The sequence below is a fragment of the Pseudorca crassidens genome, chromosome 10 (assembly GCF_039906515.1).
Source record: "Pseudorca crassidens isolate mPseCra1 chromosome 10, mPseCra1.hap1, whole genome shotgun sequence".
Lineage (NCBI taxonomy): Eukaryota > Metazoa > Chordata > Mammalia > Artiodactyla > Delphinidae > Pseudorca > Pseudorca crassidens.
The window spans coordinates 12,758,060-12,786,014 of NC_090305.1; the positions used below are offsets into that span (position 1 = coordinate 12,758,060).

At 40.5% G+C, this 27,955-nt stretch overlaps 1 protein-coding gene across 7 annotated transcripts in view; it reads right to left on the reverse strand.

Moving 5' to 3' along the window:
- The window catches only part of ATXN1 (ataxin 1), a 395,170-nt gene that overhangs the window by 297,287 nt on the left and 69,928 nt on the right, over positions 1–27,955 (reverse strand). The window contains exon 1 of one of the 7 annotated variants that reach the window (XM_067752053.1): positions 14,790–15,144. The exons of the other annotated variants lie outside the window; for them this stretch is intronic. The gene's annotated coding sequence lies outside the window, so the exon portion shown is untranslated. Of the gene's footprint in view, positions 1–14,789; positions 15,145–27,955 lie in introns of those variants that run through there. 7 annotated transcript variants of the gene reach the window in all.

Sequence of the window (27,955 nt, forward strand, 5' to 3'; positions counted from 1 at the left end):
CTTGTAACTGTAAACCCTCTATGAATCTCCAAAGGTCCCGAGGCAATCGCCAAAGCTCATCATCAAATGACCCAATTGTAAGAGAGAGGATATACTTCCTGTGCCTCACTAGGTTGCTGTGTGAATAATCAATTCCTTGAAAGCCTTCTGAAGCTATTACTTTATAGAATACACAACGTTTTTTAAAAGGACTTTTTTGGGGGGGGAGTTGTGTATTACTGGTTAAATTCACGTAGGCACTTAGAGATTTTGAGGAGGAGAAAGCCGCTCTTGGTTAACATTTAAACAAGTGAGTTGGGTGTAAGGCCGTTATATTTTCAGTCTAGCTGGAAGAGCGACTGCCTGAAAATGGCAAAGGCTTTTTTATTTTCTTGATGCTAGCAATACCCACCGAAAGTGAGGTTCTAACGATTTTATTAGTTTTCTGAGCAGTTTTCATGAAATGTTAACTCAGCTCCCACTCAAATGTGTAACAGTAACATATTGATACAAATCAACACTGAGCCAGGAAGTTCAAAGCATGACAAACTGTTGTTAGCTTACCGTTTTGGTAAAAACAGAATTTGGAGAGAGAAGGATTTAAGTGAGCCCACTGAGAGTTATTGGCTGGTATCAATCTTCTTTTACTAAAAATAAACTGCTGCAATTCTCTTATTTGTTTCCAGCTTTATGTCCTGGTACTTTAGAACTGGAAATGTCTTTGTCATCTAGTCCAAGATTCTTCTGCAAATAAAGCTGCTGGCCCAGAGAGGGTGAGGAACCTCTTAAAATCACAGAGCAAGTTAATCTGTGCCTTGACTAGACTCTGGGTTTAATCACTCATGCCCACCGACTCTTAACGGGCATAATGTCACGGAATGTGATGTTAGGTGTTGGTTTGAAAAGTTTACCAAAAGCACAATACTTTCTCACGGTACTCTTTCTCTCTTTTTCTGTTTTATTCTTGCCCTAAAGAAAGAAATTTATTTCTGGACTATATTCTGGTCACCAAGTAGAACCAATTGATCTGGGAGAAGCAGAATGCCTCTATTATTAGCTCAGGGCCCTTTACTGGCTGCCAAAGACAGGTGTCCAGAGGAGTAAGGCTCAGACTATTTGCAGAGGAGAAAAAAAAAAAGGCTCATCTAAGTGACAAGATTTTCCATCCTTATCTCTGTAGATGTGAAGAACGTGAAAGTGATTCATTTTGTGATTTATAGCTGACCCTCAATTACACATAGTGCAACAAGCATGAAACAATTTTTGAAACAATTTTTATCAAAAGAAAACCACTGAAAATTCTACACACCTCCTTTTAAGCAAGAACTGCAATATATTTCCCTCCTTCGGCCAACTTTTCAGCAGTGCTTCTAATCACCCACCAAACAAACTGGCTTGAGTTTAATCTCCTTTGCTGCACATTCTTGTTTGCCAGCTGAAGTTACAAACAGAGATAAGACCAAAAGTCCAGAAAGGAGAAAAGAATGCCAGAGGCCTAGAGCATTCATTGATATGCCGGAACACTGAAAGTTAGCTACGTAAACAAGGACTTCACTCCAGATGATATCCTTACAGGATTTTAAAATTTGGTAAGTATTTTCGTGATTATTTTCTGAACAGTTATAAGCAGAAGCAGCAGCAAAGTACAGTATATCAATGTAAATCAAAAGCTGTGGTCTAAAAGCCGTGAGATTTTTTTTTTAACCTTAGTTTTGCAGCTAAGTGGATTTTTAAATTTAAGTCACAATCTCCTAAGTAGAATTAGTTCCTTATCTATCAAATAAAGGGACATAAGTATTCTCCATAATGAATTCTCAGTGATAATTCAAGTTGTTTTTATATGCAACTGAGTATACCATATCAAATAAAATCTCTACAATTTTATCTTATATGATTTATTAAAATTCATTTTTATCCTAAAATCCAACAATTAGACACAGATTGCATAGAAAGAGAGTAATGGGTTCATGGTGGAATAACCCCTCAGTGGGGAATTAGTGTTCTAATCCATAAATAGTGCTGGGCAAGTTAGCTTTCCATCTGGAAAGAGTCAGATCCCTCCCCTACACCATTCAGAAAATAAATTCTAGATAAATTAAACATATTAATATGTGTTTACACAGACATACATTTATACGGCATTTATTATACATATTTATATCATTTTATAAAATAAGATACAAAAAAAATGTTATAACCACAAAAGGCCTTGTAGGCCATTGTACAGACTCTGGCTTTCTACTTTAAGTAAAATGGGAAGACACTAGAGAAGCCTGAATGAGCAAGGTAATGATATGCCTTATGTTTTAAGGGATCTTTCTGTCTGTTGTGTGAAGAATACATTATAATGGGACAAGGCTGAAAACAGAGCCCACTTAGGCTACTGCAAAAATTCAGGTGAGACAATACATGGACCAACGTGGTGATACTGGGGGAGGAGGTTATGAGAACTGGTGAGATTCTGGATTTATTTTGAAGGTCAAGTTGACAAATGGTATAAGAGAAAGAAACGAGTAAAGGATCTTTCCAAATTTTTGACCCAATCATCTCTAAGAATGGAGCCGCCATTCACCAAGATGGAAAAAACTGGGAAAAGCAGGTGTTGGGGAGGCCCATTTTTCCATATGAAGCTTAGGATGCCTATTAGACATCCTAGTGAGGTATCAGGTAGACCCATGGATGGATACATTGGAATTCACCGACATGTGGACAGAAGATACAAGTGAAATCATGAGTTACTGTTACAGGCAGCCTCCAAGATGGTTCCCTGTGATCCTACCTTGATATTCATGCCCTTGTATAATCCTCTCCCCATGAGTATGGACTGGATTGAGTGCTTCCAGCCAACAGAGTGGGGCAGTGGTAATGGAACGTCATTTCCAAGATGAGGCTCCAAAAAGACTGTGGCTTCCATCGTGACCTCTTGCGTTCTCTCCTGGATTACTCACTCTGGGGGAAGACAACTGCCAGACTGTGAGGCCATCCTGTGCAGGGGCCCACATGGCCTGCTGCCATCTGTGTAAGTGAACTTGGAAGCAGATCCCAAGTGCACACACCCCGCCCCCATCCTTCAGATGAGACTGTAGCCTGGGCTAACGGCTTGACCGTAACCTCACGAAAGGCCTTAAGCCAGAGACGCCCATCTAAGAGGCGCCCTGATTCTTACTCATGGAAAGGTGAGATTGTAAGTATTTGCTGTTTCAAGTCACCAAGTTTTCGGGTAATCTGTTACATAGCAATAGATAACTAAGACAGTTACGATGTGCAAGGCACTGTCTACAAATTTTAGATGACTTTTTACAGTTGGAGAAACTGAGTCACAGAGAAGTTACATCACTCGCCCAACACCACACATATGGGATGGAGGTAAGAAACAAACTCAGATCATCTGACTCCAGAGCTTCAGCTCTTAATGACCGCATGTCAAGACCCGTCTGGAGTAAAACAGATAGCTAACGGGAAGCAGCCGCATAGCACAGGGAGATCAGCTCGCTGCTTTGTGACCGCCTGGAGGGGTGGGATAGGGAGGGTGGGAGGAGGGAGACGCAAGAGGGAAGCGATATGGGGACATATGTATATGTATAGCTGATTCACTTTGTTATAAAGCAGAAACTAACACACCATTGTAAAGCAATTATACTCCAATAAAGATGTATTAAAAAAAAATTTTTTTAAAGACCCTTCTAGAGTAACCTATTCTCCAACTTTGAATGTGCATACCCGAAATTTGACTTTCTACTGCAAAACGTGCTCACACAACATAGTTCATACAATCAATGGCCCATATGCATTTTTACCACATTTCTTAAGCTGCCACATAGCTTTACAATTCTTCAATTTTTGATATCCCAAATACACTACAATCTATACTCAACTGTCAGAGAAGATGGAAAAGCAGCCTCTTGCTGCGTGAAGAGTAACCTCAGTCTGGTTAATCTCAGTCTGGTTAACCTGGCTGATTTAATTATCAAAGAATTTCCAGCACAGTTTGCTAACGCTCTAATATATTCCTATAAACTGAATGTGGTTCTGTTGCTCATGTAAAGAGTTCTCCCTCACACTACTAAGTGGTAGGGAAAAAAACAAGATACTGAATAAGACAGTCACAGTAAATTCTGCTTGAATTTTTTAAATAATAAGGGAACATCAATTTTCAGTTCACAACAGAAAGTCACTAAGGATGCCAACAATATTAAGTTTTGTTTGTTTGTTTGTTTTTTGTGGTATGCGGGGGCCTCTCCCGTTGCGGAGCATAGGCTCCAGACGCGCAGGCTCAGTGGCCATGGCTCACGGGCCCAGCCGCCCTGCGGCATGTGGGATCTTCCCGGACCGGGGCACGAACCCGCGTCCCCTGCATCAGCAGGCGGACTCTCAACCACTGCGCCACCAGGGAAGCCCCAACAATATTAAGTTTTTAAGTAGGAACTGGCAAGACCGGAATATAAAAAAACAAAAGCTCTTGAACTGTATAAAATACAAAGGCTGTGGTCCCTTTAATTATTATAACAAATTAAGACTTTTCCATTCTTTCCTTGACACAGACATGTGAAATACAGAAAGAGAAAGAAATGATCTCTGCACGTCTGCCTCAATGCAAATTTAGAAAGGCACTGTCGCCGGAAAGGGCTGCTGCTGGTTAATCCATCATTCTTATTTTTTAGGAGGGAAACGCCCATCAGGTAGCAGCCAGCAACATGTTCCCCATCCACACTGTGGAATATTTTTCTTTTGTTTTAACTGTTAGGATTGTGCCCAAAACCAATGGAAGCCAAAGAACTGGAAAGGAAGAGTCATAAAAAAAAATACAAAACCCACTGCCATTTACAAATCTTTGTTACAAAAACCGACTGTGTTTTATAAAGGCATGTGATGCATCGCCAAAGGGATCTTTTGCCATTTAAAATACCGAACAGTAGTAATCGCTCCACAGCTAGGCTGCTGGGACTTAACGTGCAATTTGCACAATTTGTGTGGGGATGAGATTACTTTGTCTTAGGACACAAGGAACAGATGTGTCCTAATTAACACAGAAAAATGTTTAAAACAGAGTTTTAAAACATATGAGTTTGGAAACAGAAGTTAAAAACAGCTTCAAAGATTATAAGCAAAATAGTACAATACAACAAAGTATGAGTAGTTTTCTTTTTAAAAAGAGAGGAAAAGAGAGGCAGTCAGATGAGGCGGTAAATTTCCATGGGCCTTCCTCTAAATAAAGTATGAATTTCAAGGAAAGTACCCGATAAAAATTGCTTTTTTATTTTTGAAAAATGGGGTCAGGGTAACATATATCATATTTTAGCCAGTGTGGTTTAATGGGCTGATAGATTCCATTGTGGAACACTATGTTATCCTAAAAATAAAAAGGAGAAAAAAAGGTTGGAATAAATTTGGGAAACACATTTGAGGGACTCTGGTATATTAATATGTATGGTAAATCTCTAAGAGGGGAAAAGCGTGCATCTTGGCTCAAAATATATTTGAACACAGAATACCTTTTTCCAGAAAAAATAAGCCATCAGTAGACATGCACTGACCAGTATACACCCTGGTGAACAATACACTAGGCCAGTGGTTCTCTAAGTTTTTAGTCCCAAAGTCCCCTTTACACTCCTAAAACGCACTGAGGACCCCCAAAGCCCTTTCAATTACATAGATTACATTTAACGATAGTTATATTAGAAATGAAAACTGAATTTTAAAATAGGTATTAATTCATTTAGCTTAAGTAACAATATACCCATTGCATGTTACATAAAATAGCAAAATAACCACATTTTTTTCAAAACAAAACGTTAAGGAGAAGAGTGGCACTGATTTACGTTTCTGCACGTCTCTTTAATGTCTGACTAAACAGAAAACAGCTAAATTCTCACATGTGCCTCTGAATTCAATTTGCTGTGATATGTTGTTTGGCTGCAGCACACAGGGAGAAAATCTGGGCCTCATTTTCAGCTAATGGTGGAAATTCTTCTTTCATGCTACACCAAAACTCGACAAGGGCTAGTTTCTTAAAGGGTGGTAGCAAAGCAGAATCTGAAACTTATCAATGAACTCCTTGTGCTCTGCTCTATGAAAATTCATTGGTCTGACTTGCCTTCTGGATGGCTCTTTTCCCATGCATGATTCTGTAACATCAAGCACTGGTCACTGGAAGTGACCACTGACTTAACACAGATTTTCGACCAATGTTCATTATACAACATCATCACACAACATGCAGTGTCTGAAAAGCCCCACCATACACTTGTGACAGAACAGAAATGAGTACCCAGTACTATCATAAAAATAGTTTTGATCCTGTAGGTGTCCTCCCTCTTGCCCACCCAAAAAGGTCTTGGAGGTTCTCAAAGTGAGAACTGCTGACTAAGGTGACCGTCTAAGCTCTGCAGATCCCTCCCAGAAGAAAAGCACAGAACTTCGTTTCCTTCCTGCCCTTGGCTTCTGTGAGCCTAAACAAGGCCTGTTAACCCAGGCTGGCCACGTCCATGACAGAACCCATGAAGGATAAGTGGGACAGGATTAGCCGTGAAGAAAAGATTTGGTTACTGGGATTCTCCCAGGTAGGGATCTGTGAAAGGTGTACATTTTAGACTTCTCTGGCAAACACTTTCTTCCAACCTAGGCCTTAATAATCTAGGAAGGATTTGTCTTAACTGAAGACAATGAATTTTTTAAGTACTCTGAAAGGGATTCAGAAAGGCCTGTTTCATGAAATCAGTTAATGAAGTAACTATGTAGTGACGAACCATTATCTCTTTAACAACTAAAAAGAACTACTATACAACTCTGGTTATCTCTGGGTGTCAATGTACACATGTAATAATAATAATAGCTAATATTTCAGTGTTTAGCTTTCAAATTATCTCTTTAAGCCTTACAACCATCCTAGATGGCAGACACTTTCCTATTTTTAATAAACGAAGAAATGAAGTTGCATGGGGCTAAATAACGTATTCGAAGGGCTGAACAACTAAGTGATAGATTCAGGACTTCAACTTCTATCTGTCTGACACCAAAGGGTCTGTCTCTCTTAAGTCCTCACTGTGCTGCCTCATTTCCAATTAACCGTTTACTGAACTTCAGTAATGCAGATTCTTCCTCTGGCAGTTATCCCCCAAATGATGCAGCACTCTCATCTGTTTCCTGTTGCAAAGCGAAGAGGTGTTCGATGAATTGGCTCAGAGCCCACCCTGATAAACGTACAAAGCAGCAAGATTCTTTTGCCTCCCAAAGCAGAATGATCACCCATGGAAAGTGAAGTCTCACTCAAAAGCCACGTATATGGCAAGATGATGTCAAGTCCAATCTTTTGATGCTGAAAACGTCATGAGGATGGAGTACTGGTAATGACATTCTGTAAACAAAACCCAAGATACCCTCAGCTCGTATTCCCTTCTCCATTCCTCTGAAAGCACATTTATTAAACATGGGCAATGAAATGCCTGTCATCTCTAAGGCAGGCGAGTAAGGTAAGGGAGGTAGGATTATCCTTTTCAAATGCTTTCTAAACCCTTAGTTCCCTCGGGTCACTATAGTCTCTGCCCATTATTTCCCTCACATCAATGGCCTTTCTTCTGCTACTCCAGAATCATTCAGAACATACTGAATACCTTTCTAGGTTAGTCTTAATCATTTTCCAAGGCCCAGCTCAAGACACCTCTCCTCCCAGAACTGGTCCAGCTCTTCCTTTCCTCAAAGCGCCTCTGGCAGGGACCCCCATCGATATGGGTCTCCTGTGCACTCTCTGACTGTGGGTGACGTGGCCTCATTTGTGTGAGTCTCATCTTTGACAAGTATTTGGAGCTGGTGAGGGTTCTCGAGACCTTCTGGAGAATCTCCTACAACACTTCCCACATCTCTGAACACAAAATATTATGTTTGCTCCTGTTTCTCTTCACTTGGATGAACACTGAAGAACATAAGGATGTGTTTTTATGTCAATTTTATTTTTAAACATATTTCTCTTCAGTCCCACAATTAAACAAATTAGCAGTGTCATTCAACCAGAAGTTTTAGATATGCTGAAAGAGAATAATAGTCTATAGTACAATACAATCAATGGCATTCACTGAGAAGCTCCATGCCAGTTTATCTGTGACATTCCATCCTAATGCGAATTGATTTTAGGAGAAAGTAAGACAGTATATAATAACTCTTGGCAAAAAAAAAAAATTAAATAAAATAAAAAAGGATGGATTTGGGGTACAACCTAGAAAACCACTGATCATGTCTTGCGCTTTCTGAATGTTCAGCCATTCTTAATGACACGCTACCTGGTAGTCCCATGCCTCACTGAAGTGTGCTGTACATCTCTGTTTCCAATATGAATGCCACAAAGTGCCATGGAGCTTTTTAACGAATATTAAAATATTCATTTTAATATTAAAAAGCCTGTGGATCAAAAAAGACTACACTATACAGAAGAATCCAGCTCATTCTCTTGGCATTGTAGTTACTCTTTAAAATTATGCTACATAACTTTGTATAAAATGACACATTCTAATATCAAGTGATAAGAACAAAAATCCTTCAATACTATGTCCAACTCATGAGATATTTCATTCTCCTCCCAAACTCCTCTTTCTCTCAGACAAACCAAGTAAGTTCAAGGCTTGTGTATTTGCAAGCAACGTGGTTAGGAGCAGACCTGTTTTCTTGTTTTGTTTTGTTGCCATGCCAAATTTCTGTACAGAAGTTAAGAAAGGAAAGCCACCGTAACTGCTCTTATCTAATTACGATGACAGATTACCTAACTTAAATACTGGATTCCCATTTGTAAGCTCCATCACTAGATTGTAATTCTGTAAAATTAAAGGCCATGAAAATGTTGGCCTCCCTCTGAAACTTCACAGCCTGACCTTAACCTTCTTTGCATATATCATTCTTGGTGGAAATTTTCAACAGCTACAAAGGTGCGGGCAAAAGGGTGTGTCACATCTTGACTTCTTAGTCGTATTTCCTGAGGTTGCCATTTTTGTACATTTAAAATATTTACTTATGGCAACATTTAAGTAATTATAGTTTAGGAAGCACCGTTCTCTTTTTTTTTTTTTTTTTCTATCTTGGTAGAACCCCTTCAGTGTGCTGTACCACAAAAGGGAAGTTCTCTGAATCAGGCATTACTTAGTGAAGGGCTAATGTTCATACCTGGTAAATACCAAACTTCTTGCCTTGAAATCTGAAGTGAGTACTCTTAGTTTGGCAAACATTGTTATCCTGCCTTTCACACTGGACACTAGGACAGCTCTAGATGAACACTGCCCTTTCACCTCCACATTTACACCAGTGGTGCCCACAACCACCTGTTCTCACTTCTAAGCACCCAATACCCCAGACCACCCAAGGGAAGCTGAAGATGCCATTCGCCATGGTCCCCAACCAAGAAGAGGTAATCTAAAGAGGTACGCTAACGAGTCATCAAGGAAAGCAGGCAAGCAATGTTGGGTGATAGGAGAGAGTCTGGGGGCCCATCACTTTTATGGATCCATTAAGCCTATTCCTAGTACCCCGACATCACTGAGTTGCCCAAACTAGAAACAAACAGCTCCCACACCTCTGCCTTCCCCCTTATTCCTCAAGTGAGCTGTACCAAATTCTAATCATTCTACTTCCTGGTTACACTACTTGAATCCTTCCCTTTCTGTCCCTCCAGCATTGCTGCCTCTGCTCTCACCCACCCCTCCTGCCCGTCCACCAAGATTTCCAACCGCTCTCATAGTCCTCCAGTCAACTTTCCAGACTGCCACAAAAGCCGCCTCTAGAAAACACAGATCTGATGGCTGTACCCCCTCAAACCAGGGACAACTACAGTACTCTTCAAACTATCAGTGAAGAGAAAGGGGAATGCAAACAAATACACCAATAGAACATACTCTGAGACTCCCACCACCCTTCCCCTTTTGTTGTGAATGGGCAAGAAAGAAGGGATCTGGAGAAAATAGATGTGGAGAATACGCAAAGGGCCAAGAACCAACATTTCATTCACATATTTCTTTCTGGGTTTACTTGGCTGATCTGTATTTTGGGTCTTTAAAAAAAAAATTCAACTTGACTTTCAATCATTAAAAATAATCCTAGAAGCATGTCCTGTTATGCATTGCCAAGTTGCATTGATGCAATTTCATTACTTACTTGAAAGGCCACATATTAAAAACACTACTAGCAGTCAAACTAAAGAAAATAAAGTGATTTGAGATATTTTTTAAAGCAGTTACTAAAACAGAAACAAATGTTATTTTCAATCTCTGGCTCACTGTAAACTGACAAGATATGAATATGAATTTTACCAAGTAATGTATAATAACTGCTTCTGCTCACCACAATCACATGCCAACGGCTCAATGCTATATAGTTCATTTGGATGTTACATGTGGAATATGTCATCTAGATAACAAACCATCCTCATTAAAATAGACTTACTCTAGCTAATTTTTGAGATTGTGACATCATTCACATACAAAGCTTAGTAAATACTATTCTCAAATTTGATTTTACAAAAGTCATCGCCAAGTTTTCAATTTCTAAACAAGTGAGAGATAATACCTGACAAATTGTAAGGTGATGCCATAAGTTGTCTAAATCGTAGTCAATTCACCAACATATGCATTAAATATGTGTTTTGGAAACAAATTCTGCCAGGTGCTTGTCTGGAGTATAAAGTATTTGATACGATGGATCATGCCCTTGGGAAGATTAGTCTCCATCTGGGAAGAGAGTATGTACATAAATGGCACAACCTCTTTGCAATAAAGTGAGAGAATAAGAGGAGAGCCATGGGACTACAGAAAGGAAATCATTTTATGTAGGAGACGTATCAGGGAAGACGCCATAGCAAAGGTAGGCCTTAAGGACTGGATGGATAGGAATTCTGAACTCTTAAGTTTCTACTCCTAAAATGGAAGTCCCAGAAAAAGCTTCTAATCAATGTTTCTAGAGTTAGCATTTATTGAGCAACTGTTCTGTTAAGAATTTCATAAATGTTACATGCGTCCCTATATTTATAGCAGCACTATTTACAATAGCCAAGACATGGAAACAACCTAAACGTCCATCAACAGATGAATGGCTAAAGATGTGATATATATATATCCAACGGAATATTACTCAGCCATAAAGAAGAACAAAATAATGCCATTTGCAGCAACATGGATGGACATAGAGATTATCACGCTAAGCAAAGCAAGTCAGAAAGAGAAAGACAAATACCATATGATATCACTTACATATGGAGTCTAATATATAACACAAATGAATATATCTACAAAACAGAAACAGACTCACAGGCATAGAGAACAGACTGTGGTTGCCAAGGGGGTGGGGTGGGGGAGGGATGAATTGGGAGTTTGGGATGAGCAGATGCAAACTATTATATACAGAATGGATATACAACTATTACATATAGGATGGAGTCAGTGAATTCCCGAGTCATTAGTTCTTGAACATTAGTAAGCCAAAATCGTATTTATATCAACACAACAATTAATCACACAGAGAAGATGACAGTCTTAACAAGAACAATCAAGGCTCAAAATCATTATATACTTTGAATATAAATATGGCTTGATACAGTAAGGATTCGAATATGCCAGAAACAAATCTCATTCCCACAAATGTAACTGAAATGACAAGAATGTCAAGAATTCATATACTTAACATACTTATTTATTCTGTCTTCCAATATCAGTACTATGTAATAGTTTTATCTTACACTAAATTATTAAGATATATATTTGTTTTAAAATAGTTATTTACATTTTGTTTCTCAAAGTGTGATCCAAGAACCTTTTATGTTAAATGTATCACAGGAGAGTGCACATTAAAAATACAGCCCCTGGGGCCCCACCCCTAACCCACTTAGCCAGGCTCTTAGGGCCCAGGAATCTGAATTTTCAACCAGTCCTCCCCTTACCCCCAAGTGAGCATTAGCTGCACATTCAAGTTTTCAAACCCTTTGTCTGGAGTTTCCTCCACTACCTGTTTCCCTCTTGGTTTCTCTTCTATTGGAATGTATCTTTGCCACTTTAAATAATTACTTTAAACATTCTCCAAATGCCTTCTAGTGGAGTGTAGTCACACCACACCAAATGAAAGAAAACTTGCTTCTAAAAACACTGAAATTATACCACTGAAAAGAGGATTATTTCAAACCATTTTTATAAACCTTCTTTCTCAATATATAGCTCGAGTCAGCAAAAGTGGCACTGGTAGATGCTTTGGGTTCCGCGTAGGCAGAATAAGGCACCCCCCAACCCCAAAAATGTCTCCATCCTAATCACTACAACCTGTGAATGTTACCGTCCACGGAAAAAGGGATTTCACGGAAGTGATTCAATTAAGAACCTTGAGATGAGGAGGGTCTCCTGGATTATACAGGGGGGCCCAATGTAACCAAAGGGTCCTTAAGAGTAGAAAAGGCTGGCAGAAGTGAGTCAAGGAAGAGGTGACTGCAGGGGAAAGGGACAGGAAGAGGCACTGTTGCTGGCTTTGAGAAGGGAGAGAGGGGCCACAAGTGCCTCTAGGAACTAGAAAAAGCAAGGATCCCTGGAGCCCTGCTGACACCTTGATTTCAGCCTCGTGAGACCTGGGTTGGCTGTCTGACCTATAGAACTAGGAGATAATAAATCTGTGTTGCTTTAAGTCCCCAAGTTCGTGGTCATTTGTTACAGCAGCCCTAGAAAACTCATACAGGTTCTCTGAAGAAAAGGAAATAAACACTCAAATTACCTCTAACACAAAGGCCACAGTACAGCGGCCCACATCCTTTTCAGCCTTCCCAAACAGGTAAAAAGATAGAATCCCAAATGTTCATTTGCAGACAAACGAGATATGGCCCAAACAGTTTCCAACAGCACTGCCACTTCTCTTATCCGTCTCTCTCCTTATCCTGCTCTTGCCACTCAGACCTGCAGCCTATCTGCTCACCTTCCACCAAGACAGCCTGGTTTATCACCTTGGAAATTACAAAAAGGAGAGGGTCTAAGTCAGGGCTTCTCAACTCCAGCACTATTGACATTTAGGGCCAGAGATTTTTTTTTTTTTTTTTTTTTTTTGGCGGTACGCGGGCCTCTCACTGTTGTGGCTTCTCCCCTTGCGGAGCACAGGCTCCGGAGGCGCAGGCCCAGCGGCCACGGCTCACGGGCCCAGCCGCTCCGCAGCATGTGGGATCTTCCCGGACCGGGGCACGAACCCGTGTCCCCCGCATCGGCAGGCGAACTCCCAACCACTGCGCCACGAGGGAAGCCCCAGAAAATTCTTTTGTTGTGGGCACTGTTCTACGCACTGTAGGATACTCAGCAGCGTCCCGGGCCTCTATCCACTAGAGGCCAGCAGAAACTACCCCCGCTCCCAGTTATCACAATCAAAAATGTCTCCAGACCCTGCCAAGCGTCCCCTGGGGGCTGAAAATGGTCCCAGGCTGATACCCACGGGTCTAAGGCATATGTCAGTTTAGCTGGTGCTCTGTGCTCTCTCTTCCTCTCCATCAGTTTCTCCCATGGAGGGGGAAGCCTCCATCATGTGCATATATTTCACTTACATTGCAGCTGGTCTCATTCAAACTCAAGTTTCCCATGAATTCAGTCTGTTTGGCATTGTAAAGCAGCGCTAAGTCAAAACTCAACCACAGGCCTCTTTTAATGGCCCCACTACACTTACTCCCGGCCACAGGCCACGGAAGCATGGCCGTTCCACAATGACCCGCAACCCAAGGCTGCCAAGGAGCTCAGAAGCCATTCCGCCGCTATAAAGGCCGATGCTTGCTATTTCACGGTTACGAAGAACTCTCTAAAGCTCTCTGCAATTTACTACCTCTACACGATTAATAAAAATCCTTGCAATCACAAGGTTTAACACAGTGTAAATCAAATATGCAGATGACTGACTTAGCTTGACTCTGATGACAGAACAGATGTTTGGGAATCAGATCCCAGGAAAGAGCCACCATCTCAGAAAAAGAGCATCAGGCTACTAGAGAAAGAGAGAAGTTCCTCAACAAGGTCTAAGAAAATGACTTAAACCAAGATGTTAAGATCCTGTCTTACGTAGTTCTTAATTCCATTCAGACGTTCCACATCAATTTCAAAATAGCAAAACTGTAAATGGAAAACACAGCTCCTATTCTTACTGAAATCTTTTTTTTTTTTTTTTTTTTTTTGCGGTACGGGGGCCTCTCACTGCTGTGGCCTCTCCCGTTGCGGAGCACAGGCTCCGGACGCGCAGGCTCAGCGGCCATGGCTCACGGTAGCCGCACCGCGGCATGTGGGATCTTCCCAGACCGGGGAGCGAACCCGTGTCCCCTGCATCGGCAGGCGGACTCGCAAGCACTGCGCCACAAGGGAAGCCCTTACTGAAATCTTAAACAAAAAAATACAGCTTCTAAGATTGGATATTAAATTCATAGGATCACCATAAGTGTAGTCTAGATGGAGGTGGGTATCCAAATTGCAGAGATTGGTGACTTTACAGAATGTTCTTCCAGGGAATAATAGCATATAAATCCTTGGTACCTACAAATAACCAGTAGCATTTTAACAGATCAACTTAACTGCAACCTCCGTACATTAATCCTCCATAACTATTGCCATCGTAATTAATTCTAAGACTTCAGAATTTTACATTTTTCTCTCAATGGCCTTTCTCCAAGTGAACAATATTCTTATAAAGTCTGAAAATAATATCACGTTACCCTGAAGAACTAAGGGCCAAGGTCCTGAACCAAACAACGTGCTCCTTTTGGATTTTCCTCATTTTAGGTAATGATACTGGCCTTTGGCAGTCAACACTGCCAGCCACAGACTCAAATTTTCTTTTACCTTTTTGGAAGATGTTACACATTTTCAATTTGTTTTGAAGATCTGAAATTCAAGCATTTATGACACCTGAAGGGGGAAAGCGAAAGGAAAGAGTTTTAAGGGGGAGGTGAAGATGAATCTTCTATGCTATGGGAGTTTGGGATTGACGTGTACACACTGCTATATTTAAAATAGATATGGGGCTTCCCTGGTGGCGCAGTGGCTGGGAATCCGCCTGCCAATGCACGGGACACGGGTTTGAGCCCTGGTCCGGGAAGATCCCACATGCCACGGAGTAACTAAGCCTGTGTGCCACAACTACTGAGCCTGCCGCTCTAGAGCCCACGAGCCACAACTACTGAGCCCACGCACCGTGTCTACTGAAGCCTGCGCACTCTAAAGCCCGCACACGGCAATGAAGACCCAACACAGCCAAAAATAATACGTAAATAAAAATAAAATAAATGTATAAAATAGATAACCAACAAGGACGTACTGTATAGTCCAGGGAACTCCGCTCAATACTCTGTAATAACCTAAATGGGAAAAGAATTAGAAGAATAGGTACATGCATATGTATGACTGAATCACTTTGCTGTACACCTGAAACTAACACAATGTTGTTAACCAACTATAATATAATTTTTTTTAATTTTAATTAAAAATTAAATAAATAAATACGTTAATTAATTAAATAAAATTGGGTGCAGGGCACTGCCAGGGAAGACGACGACAGGGTGGGGTGGGGAGGAAAGACACTTGGACACCATTACATATTGTCTCCAAAATACCAAAGTACTGCATTATGAATGAAAACATCAAGAAAGGTAACAGCACGGAGACTGTGTCTCCAACCTAGCTACCCTCATCAGGCTGGCAGTGACACCACCTTTGGAACTAAAGTAGGAAGGCTGGGTGAGTTTGCAATCTGGTGAAAATACATACAAGCTAAGATTTCTAAAAGACTGTTTACTAACCTATACTCACCACTTTTATCTGGCTTGTGGAGAAGAGCAGGGTGATGCTCTTAAAAGGACTGAGTTGGAGGGTTTTAGTCCCTGCCAGACTTAATACCTCATAACTGTACTTTTTACTTTGAAAGTTACTCAGGTTTACAACAGACTTTTATAAAAATAATGCATAAAGTAGCTCCTTATTTCTAAACCCACAATTACCAGCATATGAAACCAACTCTTGTTAGTCTTAGCACTGGTTTTATATATCTTTTTCGCTGCTAGGGAAACTGAAACATCTTATTGCTACATTCAGCATTTGCTGAGTGCCTACTCTGTGCTAGGCCCCAAGGACACGTATGAATAAAACATGGTCCTTGCACTCTCCACGTAGTGGTGGGATAATAAAACAATCAATAATAACAAATAATAATAAACAACGGCAAGGAGCGTGCCAGAGCCATAAAGAAGAAAGCAGTACAAGCGGCAGAATGGATATTTTTTTCCTGTAAAAAAGGATATAAACTTGGGTTTCCTACCCTTATTCCCAACTCACAAATTATATTTTCTGTTGTGGATGGCTCATGATGACCAAAGAATTTCAGTATGATTCTTTTTGGTTGGAAACCTCTCTGGAACAGATTTAACTACAACACTGGCCTCTACTCTGGAATGTTCAGCTGACAAAGACAAGTTTTACACCAGCAACAATCACTGACTTTCTTCTATTCCACCACAAGATCTAGCATTAGCATGTTCATTTTATCCCGTGTTCGCTGTAACCCCTACACGATTTTGTTAACATTTCGGATCTGAGCTTTTAACTCATTTGGCTCTTTTATTTTATTTTCACTTATTAGCTAACAATTTTTTAAAAAATCAATGAATAATGTCTGAGTGGCCACAGGTAATAAAGCACCACGGGAAATGTACGAAGGGACAGCAGTTTGCCCTTGTCCTAAAAAAGCTCTCCAACCTTAGTCCAGGAGACAAACCTGTAAACAAATAATAAGGCGTGAATCAGGAGACTGTGGATGAGCCCTGGGAGATGACAAGCAACGAACTTGGCAAGTGAAGGGCTCCAAGTTGGAACACAGGTATTATATGTAGACTGGGGGAAGGAGTCTTCTATTTTTAAATCCCCCTCCCCAGAATGAGCACTATTTGAAAACCCCACCTAGGTAAGAAGACAGGGAGTCACATAACGCTTAGCCCACAACACTTATTTTTAAAAGTCATACAATACTTGAGATGTTTGATTATAACATTTGAGATGAAATTATTTCTCAGCTCTTGGCTTATTTTCCCTCTATACCCTCATCATTAGGTCTGGAGTGGTTTCTAGTAGCTTTTTCACAGATGGCTAGCTATGGGGGAAAATCAATATTGGGGGGAAATTTTTTTATATACTACCTGGAGATTATTTTGCAATATATAAGATCAAAAGCCACAAAACATGTTTATTCATAGTTCTGGCCGTGCAGCTTCTCGGCAAATCCGTCGTAGGACTAGGATCAAACATGTGAAAAAGATTTTACTAAAACAATGCTTTATCACAAACTTATTTTTGATGTATTTTGTTTAAATGTCTCAACAGTATTAGAATGGTCGAATTAATTACACTAAAAAAAAATTTTTTTAACCCTGTATACTAGGATTTTTCTCCAAATCCTGTTTATTCTACCCATTTTACCTGTATCCTGCTTCATTCATACCGGTGAAGGCTGATATGTTTTCAAAGGAGTGTTTTGAGGGTTACTCTTCAGGTAAAATTCAACACGACCGTCTGTCCTTTCAAACAGCTAATTCCTTTTTTTAAGAAGCTAAATGTTCACCTACATTCGTTTTTCCACTAGATAACAAAGTGTGAATGTAGGCAAAAGGCAGTTGATGAAATTCAGATAAAATTGTTTACAATCTTCTATTACTGCTCTTCATTCATTGTTTTCCTCAACCATCACACCCTGTTTTCTGTATCTACCATGTACTTCAAATTGTCTATGAAATTTTAAAAAATTCAGTGGTTGTCTGAAAGTGTCTGGCACATGATGAACTTATGTGGTTGTTTTTTTTCGTGCAACTTTCATCCATGGCTGTTTGCCTAAAAGACCTGCTCGAGCCAAAATGTTGTTTGTTTGGTTTTTTTCTAAATTCTGGCAATCAATCAGATGTAGCTTTCATTTGTGCCACTTAATTTTAACAATGGCAGAAAAAAAGCCTTCTTTATAGGACTGAATTACTTTAATTTTGCCAGTCAGAAATGACAGAAATAAATTAATGGGGTTGATGTCACATGGCAAAAATGCAGGGTAAATTACTCTTCTATGACAGATATAAGTGAAATCTGTACAATGCCAATGTTTAAATTACTTTCAGGATTTTCCCTGACATTTTTACTTCAAAATCTAACTTCTTGGGTACTACTTTAATTTCTCTTGATTTTTGAGAAAATGCACATGTTTGTAGCACATAAGTCTTAACCAACTATGGAATACCTTGAGTTATTTACAGGAAAATCTTATTTTCAAATTCTGAATAACAATGTCATGTACTCTAGTATATCAATCACTATCATGTTCATTCTGTCTTACATCAGAAGGTGGTTTTTACGCCAAAATGTTACTTTTTTTAATCTACAGATGGTTTGATATGCTTTGCTGCACAAAGAACCTGGCTGTCTTTTGGCTGGTACACTTTTCCAGCTAAAAATGAGAAACTGAAGACAGAAAGCTGAGTAGGAACAAAAGATGGGGAATTCAGATAGACTTCTACAGCATATTTTCATTATTTATTTTCTCTAAGAGATCTGAATATTCAGCATGCAAGTAATGTTCTCATTTGAATATAAATTGACACCACTATTTTAATTTCACAAAAAAAAATCTGTGGAATTTAATCTACCAAAAAGGGAGGAAAAAGGAAAGAAAGAAAAAAGGAAGGAAGGAAGGTAAGGAAAGGAGGGAGGGAGGAAAACAATAGTAGAGTGAGTTTTTATGTCGGTGGTTAAGTTCAAACACTAAACAAAGGTCATATATCATTCAAATTCACTTTGAAAATCCCTTAACTTTCCCATAAGACACTACAAACATGATTTTGTGTAGACAACTCTTGACAGCAACCTTCACATACACAAAGTCTGGGAATTGCTGAGTTAGACTCATTGGAGGGTCACACAATAATGTCTGAACATTCAAATCATTCCTCTCTTAATATAAGTATTATATCCCTAGAGTGAAATGGAAGGTTTAGCTGAAGCATGCTAAAGTGGTAGTGCTTTCCAGCAGGTTTTAATTCATTCTGTTGGAACAGGAAGCTTCTTTAACTCTAGCGCCTACTAATAAATTTATTGTTGCTGTAGTTTAAAAAATCGTGGCTTCACATCTTGAGTTCTTAAAATGGTGGTATGAAGAGTAACTTTAAGAGTGATTTCTTCAAAAAATATTTAATCTGGTTGCTATTTTAAAAAATTAAACACATAACCAAATAAGTGCCAAATATTTTCTAAATCCCTTCATACCTCTTTTTTTTCCCTTGCTTCTCTGCTCTTTTGGAGTATTTTACCCCTGGTCTCCCACATCCAGTACTGATAACTCTAACAGAATGTGTAGGACTTAAGTAAGTGAGGATGCTGTCCTGCCTCCTGGCTCTGTATCCCGGATTTGTGGTGGGAGAGCAGCCCCAGAACTGACCTGTGAGGAGGGTCAGGGGGCAGAGCTGCAGGCAGCCCTGGGACAAGGCTACTGCTTTTAGGAGCCTCAGGAAGTCCGCAGACATCTTGTTCTACCCCTTCCCTTTCTTCCTTTTCATTCCCAAATCTACAATGTCCTGAGCTCCAAAATAAATTCTCATCCAGTGTACCTACACTCCAGCAGGTTTAAAACCTTAAAGTAAAACATTATGAGTGGGCTTCCCTGGTGGCGCAGTGGTCGAGAGTCCGCCTGCCGATGCAGGGGACGCGGGTTCATGCCCCGGTCCGGGAAGATCCCATATGCCGTGGAGCGGCTGGGCCCGTGAGCCATGGCCGCAGAGCCTGCGCGTCCGGAGCCTGTGCTCCGCAACGAGAGAGGCCACAACAGTGAGAGGCCCGCGTACCGCAAAAAAAAAAAAACAAAAAAACATTATGAGTGTTATTCACTACTGATGAGTGATGAGTGTCATTCACTATTACACATAAAGAAGCCCACTGGCCATTTAATTCTTAAACAGCCAGAAAGAAGGGCAAGCATTACCATGAATGTGGGACACGGGAAGTGTGAAAGGGCTCTTTTTTTTTTTTTCTTTATGAATTGACCAGCGTGTGCTTAAGGAAACAGTCCATTATTTCAGAAAACACGAAATTCCATCATAAAAAATTAGGAATGATTTGAATTATTACATCAGTGAGAGACTAGCTTCTAGAGATTGAAGGATGTCATCAAAGAACTGAAAAATTAAATTAGTGGTGGAGCTAAGAGAAAATTTTGTATGGGAAAAGGTTATGCTGGGGGGAAGCATAGAATTTAGGGGCGATCTAATAAATTCTGAAGGAAAGGGGACATGACAGTGATGACTGTTATTACTCCTCCTGGACTTTTCTGTGCTCCAAGTAGAGACATGGGGATCCTTTCAGGGGGCTACTCAGTCCCTTTGAAAGTCTCTATCTCTGTGCATCTCAGCTGCACATTTTGGAAGGAAAGGTGCCACTGAGGATGACAGAACAATCAACCATGTGCCCAGGTAAGCCCGGCAGTCAGGCTTGAACAGCCTCCACTGAAATTCTATCCTAAGAATCCCAGGGTGATGCCACAGACAACATGTGAGACCGGCAGCCTTTCCAGAGCTGCCACAGTCAGCAGTATTTAGAGAAAAGGCACAAAGTTGTCACACGTATAACATGCGCACTAAGGAACACCACATAAGAGCCAATGAGAACGACCCTGGGGCCCTCCAGACTCATGCACGTGAACAAGGATGAGCCACCAATGAGCAAGGCTGCATGGGATCTGTGGGATCTGCGGGCACGCTCTGACTTCAATACCCCAAGACTCGGCTGCACACCTCTATCTCTCCCATTCCCATTAGCTCACCCTTTTCTGGCTGAAAAGAGCTCAGTGAATCAATGGCTTCTGTTGAGCTGTTTATATATTTTTCAAGTCCTGATTAGGCCATTAGTCACTGAGCATATTGCACAGTCAACTCGAGTAGCTGCAATTATGCAACTTCCCAAGAACATACCGGGAGTATTTACAGTGAGACCACAGTGCCAGCAAAATGTGAAATGGAGATTATCTGTCAGCAATTTTAAGAACCGTGCACTTCAAGGCCAAATGAAATAGACACGTGGCAGATAACAGAAGCTGGGAGAAAAAAAGATGCATGATGAAAGGACCAACGTTTACTCTTCCGAACACAGCCGAGACCTGAAAATGAGAGCTCCCTGTACAACAAACAAGTCCCAGAGAACGGTGCTCGATGTCACCTGTCCCCCTTTGCGGTAACGTCCGCAAGAGCCTTGATGTAATGCGGCCACCAAAAGCACAGAACTACTGAGTCTTGACCTCATTCTCGGGGAGCAGCTGGTTCCCCTTTAGAGTGCCCCCCACACCTGCCCCAATCTGTATCCAAACACAGTGAATATCGAGTCTCACGTGAAGCATTTCCCTCTTCCTTTCGACTATTCTCACTTTTTATTTTCAAAATCAGCGAAAATTATGCAATTCGATATTCGAGGATTTCTCATCCAAAGCAACAGAGAACACTCATGGAAGAAAAAGAAAGGAACATGTAAAAGGAGCACTTAATTTCTTTTATCAGGATGCTGAATCGCTTCCACACGCACTGCCTGGGACAAACTGACGACAAACATGAGTGGAGTCTTTTTCAAGAAAATCTGCAACCTCCCAGCAGAGAAACGGGAAACTATGGACCATGAGAAGTGGGTCAGCGCCTCTACATTTGCTGGACGAGTAATAACATAAGCAAGAACCTTCCTAAGAGTGTTTTATAGTATTTTTCATGGCAAGACTACTACTTTTTAGTCTGTTAATCCACACTTTCCTCCTTCTATTCATATACTTTATATGGTATTTATGGGTTGAGTTATATATTTTAGCTGAACTTGGAATGACAGTTTTTTTTAAGAGGCTGCCAACATGGGTCAGGAAGAACCTCAGAAACCTGGCTTGCAGTGGCTCTGCCATAAGGAGCCTTGACAGCCAAAACCAATCAGAAAGTTGATGAGATCCAGGTTTCCAAAACATAAGCGAAAAGAAAAGGCATCCTTTGCTTTCTTCCATCTGGCCTTTTCAAAAAAAAAAAAAAAAAAACTCAGGTTATTTACCAAAAAGGACTCCTTTTGTAATGTCACCAACCACTTGCTCGTGTGTTCAGTGCAAATCTAGACATCCAGTCGTCGGTCTAACTTCAAGCAAGACGCAGCTTTCTCCACCTTGGACCGGGACAAGGTGTGGAAGAGATATGGTACCCAATGGGCCAACACACCAGAGGCATCCAACACAGCTGCATTCTAAATGAACGGCGGCCCTGAGTCTCTCCACGGACAGCCTTCCAAAACTAACTGTGGCTGTGAGGATGAAGACGGCAGTTTCTCAGCTTCAGCGCCTTTAGGGTTATTTCAACTTTCCGCCTCTGTTAACCCTCCTGCAGGAACTTTGGACACAGAGCTCTCCTTAATACTCACAGGCAGGGACGTCCAGAAGAAAAATGTCTCACTCCTCCTTAGGGAACTGAAGACCCGAGCCCTCTGTCTTCCCTTTTTTTGGAGATTAGATTCGAGGGGCTTGAAGATGACCTGAGAGAGCTTATGACAGACTCCTGGATTTCAGCTCAGGACAAACAAACCTTTCACATGAGTCCTTGCAAACAGACAGAGTTCTGTTTGAATGTTTGAACCCCATATTCTAGTACAAACATGCTTGGCACGCTTAGTGCCAGAGTTTTCTTCTTGGCAAACTGTTCTGCCGCCACTATGGATATTACCACCACTTCAGAATCCCTGCGACTTTCCTTTCCTCCCTTGCTCCCCCCGCCGTTCCCATCTCCCAGAGATCTTATCTGTGCCCAGGCTGCAGGGGCAGAGGTTGTGCCTCTGGGAGCCTAGGAGCTGTCAGCGCCCCTGGCAGGGGCCTGGTTCGTGCCACACTTCTTCTCCTGGTCCCTCCTTGGTCTGGCACGATGACAGAATATGGCCACTTTTTCATCATGTGTCTGCTAGCTCAGATGCCGACCACAGGGCCGACAAATTAGCCAATGGTTGATGGCTTGAAGGCACGGGGACATCTAGGAGTACCTTCAACTCCAGGGAGATGGTAAGGAGAAATCACCTTTCTCAGCTCTCAGCTCTATTCCTTTGGGAAGATCTCAGACTCTCCTGACAGTGGGAAAGCAGCAGCCCTCAGAAATGATCAAATCCATCCCCCCTTCCCATTTTAAAGTTCCCCTTATCGGAGGCTCAATTCCTTATTGGATCACGGCCAAATGATCAAGGGCTACTTTTTATAGGCATTGAAACATAAGAGCTGGAGGTGGTCTTAAAGATCATTTGATTTCGTGGTTTCATGAACTGAAACTCTATTATTAAATACAGAGATCCCTGGGCCTCAACCTGCCCCCCTCCCCCAAGCCTTTAAGCTCATTCAGTAGAGGCTGGTGGGAGGCCTAGAACTCTCCAGGGGTTTCTGAAGCCACATTTGAAAACCACTGATGTAATCCAACTTCCTCATTTTCCTAAGGCCCAGAGAGGCTAGGGTATTTGACAAAGGCCACACAACGGTTAATGACACGCCTGAGACGCCAACCTAGTCCCTGGTGTGTGTGCCAGGCCAATGACATCCTTTTCCTGTACTTCCTAAGTATTTAGTATTCTGTAAAACCGTAATCATTTAGTCTCTGCTAATAAGGATAATGTCTTCTTAATGAATACATAATTCAATTTCTTTGAATTTATTATATAACCTCTACATTTTTAGAGTCTCATATGCAAGTTAAGTGTCACCTTCTTAGGAGTGTTTTCTAAAAGAATAAAGGATTCTTCATTAATTCACCTTCGTATTCTAAAGGTGAGAGAGACTTCACGGGGAACAAATCAGAAGCACAGTGAATGAAACTTTCTTTCAGAAAACCGAGGAAACGGTCAATGGACTAACATATTTGCTAACTTCTACAAACAACACACACACACACACACCCCCTTCAGCTTCTGGCTCCAGGAATTCTTATTATGCGGGGAAAAATGTTAAAAGCATTCACTGTCATATCAGGTGAACTTGTAAGAGCGTGGGAGGTTTTGTTCACTATAGTACTCCATTCTGATCACTAATGCCGTTTACATATTAGCTTGGAATACATACTGATAGTAAAGTAATAAAACTGCATTTTGCTAAACTATTCTAAAATGAAGGCTTTTGCCAAATGACCATGGCGTCTCCGGCCCACCATTCCCCACCCCCGTTACTGAGAACGAGTCCCGTACGGGGCTCTGGGTTTTCCCTTTACTGGTGAGGAACAAACAATTGAATGAGTAACAAGGAGGACATAAAGGGGGCCCCCCCGCCCACAGACCCGGGCGTCTCTGCACATTCTGAAAGGCAGGCACAGAACTGCTGCTGCACCCACGCCACATGCCAAAAAACCACCACTTTTAAAGTCGACTTCTTATAGAAAACCCAGCTGTCCTCCCTGTTACAAGCTGAAGAGAATACTGCTTTTTGCCAGTGGTGAGATGCATCAGTTAAATCGGCCTCTAACTTACACAGCTGACAAAATGTTTACAGGTGATAAAAAAGAAGTTACAGTTTACTACGTGGCAACAAATCAGGAAACAGAGAAACCAGTCATTGCTCAATCTTTAAACTGTTAAAAGCTGAAACATTCTCCAAGTGCTACCAAGCCCTTAAACAAAAATATAATTTCACAAAGTGAGATATTTTCTTTTTCGATAAATTCTTTTGAGAGCAGAAATAGTGACTTTAGCTCTGCCTGTATATTTCTAAATATTTCTCTGTTCTATATGCACACTTTTAAAAATGGAATAGCTCCAGGAACAAAAAATTTAAGTAACGGGTGATTAATATAATTGTATACAAATTCTAAATATTTTGGATAATTAAAAGAATGGCATAATACCAAATTTCCGTAGTTGAAATTTCTGTATTTTTGAAGACTCCTCCACACATGCCTGCAAATTCACAAAAATGCAAATTCACAAAACTTACTCAAAACATATTGACTTTTAGCTTCTTGATACTATATCTTGCAGGGCATGATGGCGCAGGCAATAACGTTTCCAGTAATACCTTGTTACACAGATTATATATAATCATCCTACAGTAAATAACACAGAGTCTAAAACTTAAAAACCACATCAGATTCTGAAATACATAATGTGTCCTTCTGAACTTCCAACCATATAGTCTTCTGAAGTAGCATATCCAGAAGCATGAAAAACAGAGGCCATTTCCAATCTGGTAACACACCATGAATTAGTGAATTATCTTCATAGTTCTTGCCCTAATTAAGACCAATCAGAAAAGCACCCATTCAATATTCCAACACACAACCAGAGTTTCTGATTGTGTAATTATTCCCCTCACAGGGGTCCACCTCAAAGGTATGAGACACACAGGTTTTTGAGGATTATACTGGAAAGAGATGTTTATTGAGGAAGAATTACTTAGGATAGCCAAACTTGCCTGAAATAAAGATTCTCTGCCACTGGACCCACTCAGTATTACACTCCAGGCTAGAAACAAAAAAGATTAAATAATATATTCATATGGGGAGCCAATTTTTCTATCACTAACAAGCAGAAAACCTTATGAGACTTTTAAGGCAAGATTTTTTTTAAGCCCTACAAATACTTAAGGACAACCTCCCCAGACTTTTTTTTAAAAAACACAGTTTATTTAAAGACGTAAATGAAGTCAATCTAATAAACAACAAATATTTACTGATAACCTTCTATGTGGCCAGGATTATGTTTCTAAGTCCCATGACCTTTCAGGATATTTACAAAATTATTTAACTTTCTAAAGTATGTCAATAAATAATGCAGTCTTCCAAAATGTTCCTGGGGCTGTAATTCCATCTAGTTTCTATGATGACACTATAAACCTTGGATGGAATTACAATCTTAATGTGGACAATCAGGGTGCGTTACTCTACGTGCTCGGGGAATCCATGATGAACTCAGCTTCTAAAATAATAACCACCAGGCCTTTGGCATGTAATTACAACCAGGAAGCCAAGCCATCTACTGGCTAGTACATGAGAAATGTTCCACCGAAAGTACCTCTCACCTCACCGTAACAAAATCTATTTAATACATCTGAAAAACTGCTTCATCTCCAAAATTAAAATTTCTACTTTTGTGATAAGGAAATAACCACAAGAGTTTACTTCACAGATATGTTAATATATATCAGTGGTGACAAGATTATCTGATACTACCAGTGAAATCTTAGAGTCTTCTCGTATCACCTTCAGACACCTGAAAGGTAAAGTCCACAAAGTGCAATATATAAAGAAACAAGGAAAAAAAATCATACTCAAGAGCCCTATGAAATTACTGGCATTTCTTCTAATTCTTTGAGAGGAACCTGACACCTATTAACATACACAAAGCAAAATGCCTGGTGTCTGTAAGAGGGGAAAAAGAAGATTTATCTGGAAAGATTAAACTCAGGGTTGTAGAAAAATGAACTTAGAAACAAACCCAGAATTTCCCTGGGAAAACAAAAGACAATGATACTATGTGTATTTTTGTTTTGTTTTTTTTTTTAGAACTGAAAATATCTTTAATCAAAAAAAAAACAGACCATTTTAATATAGCCACACTTAAGGGGAAAGGATTTACAGAGGTGTACACCAGGGGGCGGAATCTTGGGAGACATCTTAGAGTTTTTGCCTACTACAGGGAAAAAGCAATATTTGAAGATATGTCCCAGGTCACACCACATTTAGCACCTTTGCTCTTAACCACTGTGCTAAGGGAATTGCACATCAAATACTAGAACACCACAGAACTGGGCTCAGGATCCTAAGGGTATGGCAGGATTTCCTCTAGAGCCACTGAGGACTGACTCACCCCCAGGCCAAGTCATCACCTTTCTTCCATCTTTGCAGGTCAATCTAATATCCTACTTCTGGATCCAAAATTCCACTTCTATGGAATAAACGACACTTATCAATGTAAATACTCTGTGTGTGGCTCACATGTATTTTTCAAGTTGTCACAAAAGACAATGATACTATGAATCGGAGTTCTTTTTTTTTTTTTCCCCCCAAGCAGCCTGGATAAAAGAAGAAAAACAAACACACACACACACACACACACACACACACACACACACACACACACACACACACAAGTACCATGGGTAATGAAGGAAAAGATGCATAGAAATTCAATCTCTATATCTGTATTTAGGACACATATGGCTTTCTTCATCATACCTAACTTTATTTGGTACTTGTAGAGGTCACCAAAGCTCTATAAAATCAGTATTGCCATAGCAACCAGGAGGCTAAAAAAAAAAATCCTCTGCCAGAAATCCTCACCAAACACAATATAAGACATAGAGAAATTGTCCTTTCACTTGGCCACCTTTAACACCATCATGCTTCTAATAGCAAAGGTATGTGACATTCCCATGAAAACTCACTTCCTCCAGGGACCTCCTGTGGATTATGTGTCACTGAGTTCCTGTATCACTAAGACTTGAGAACTTACTAATAACATTAGCTCTTGAGTTTATTTTCAAACTCCAGGGACTTGTGTACACTGCATCACAATGATTACCTGAAGTAAAAAGTAGTCAGATAGTGGACACTAGGTCAAAACAATTTTGATGAATTTACATGAATATGAGACATATCATTTAGTGGCTTTACTTAAAATACCTTCTTGCTTAAAAAAAAAAAAGGACTAACGCAATGTCTGTCTCTTGGGAGTCTGTCCCTCCCTATAAACTGAGGAAACACACTTGGTACAAGTGAATAAAGAAATAATTCTTGAAATAGCTCTGAAGTCGCAGAAAGAATAAGTGTAAAGAGGGCTCTAAGCTTAACTCCAGAGGCAAGTTGGTACAGTACTAGAATACCAACTCGGTTAAGAATTCAAGGCTTCCCTGTTTGAGGACTCTATCTCAGGGACAGGCAAAACCCCTAACTTTGGCCTTCTCCTTGGGCACCAAGGAGATTCATAAATGGTTAAGTAAGTACCTGCTTAACACTGAA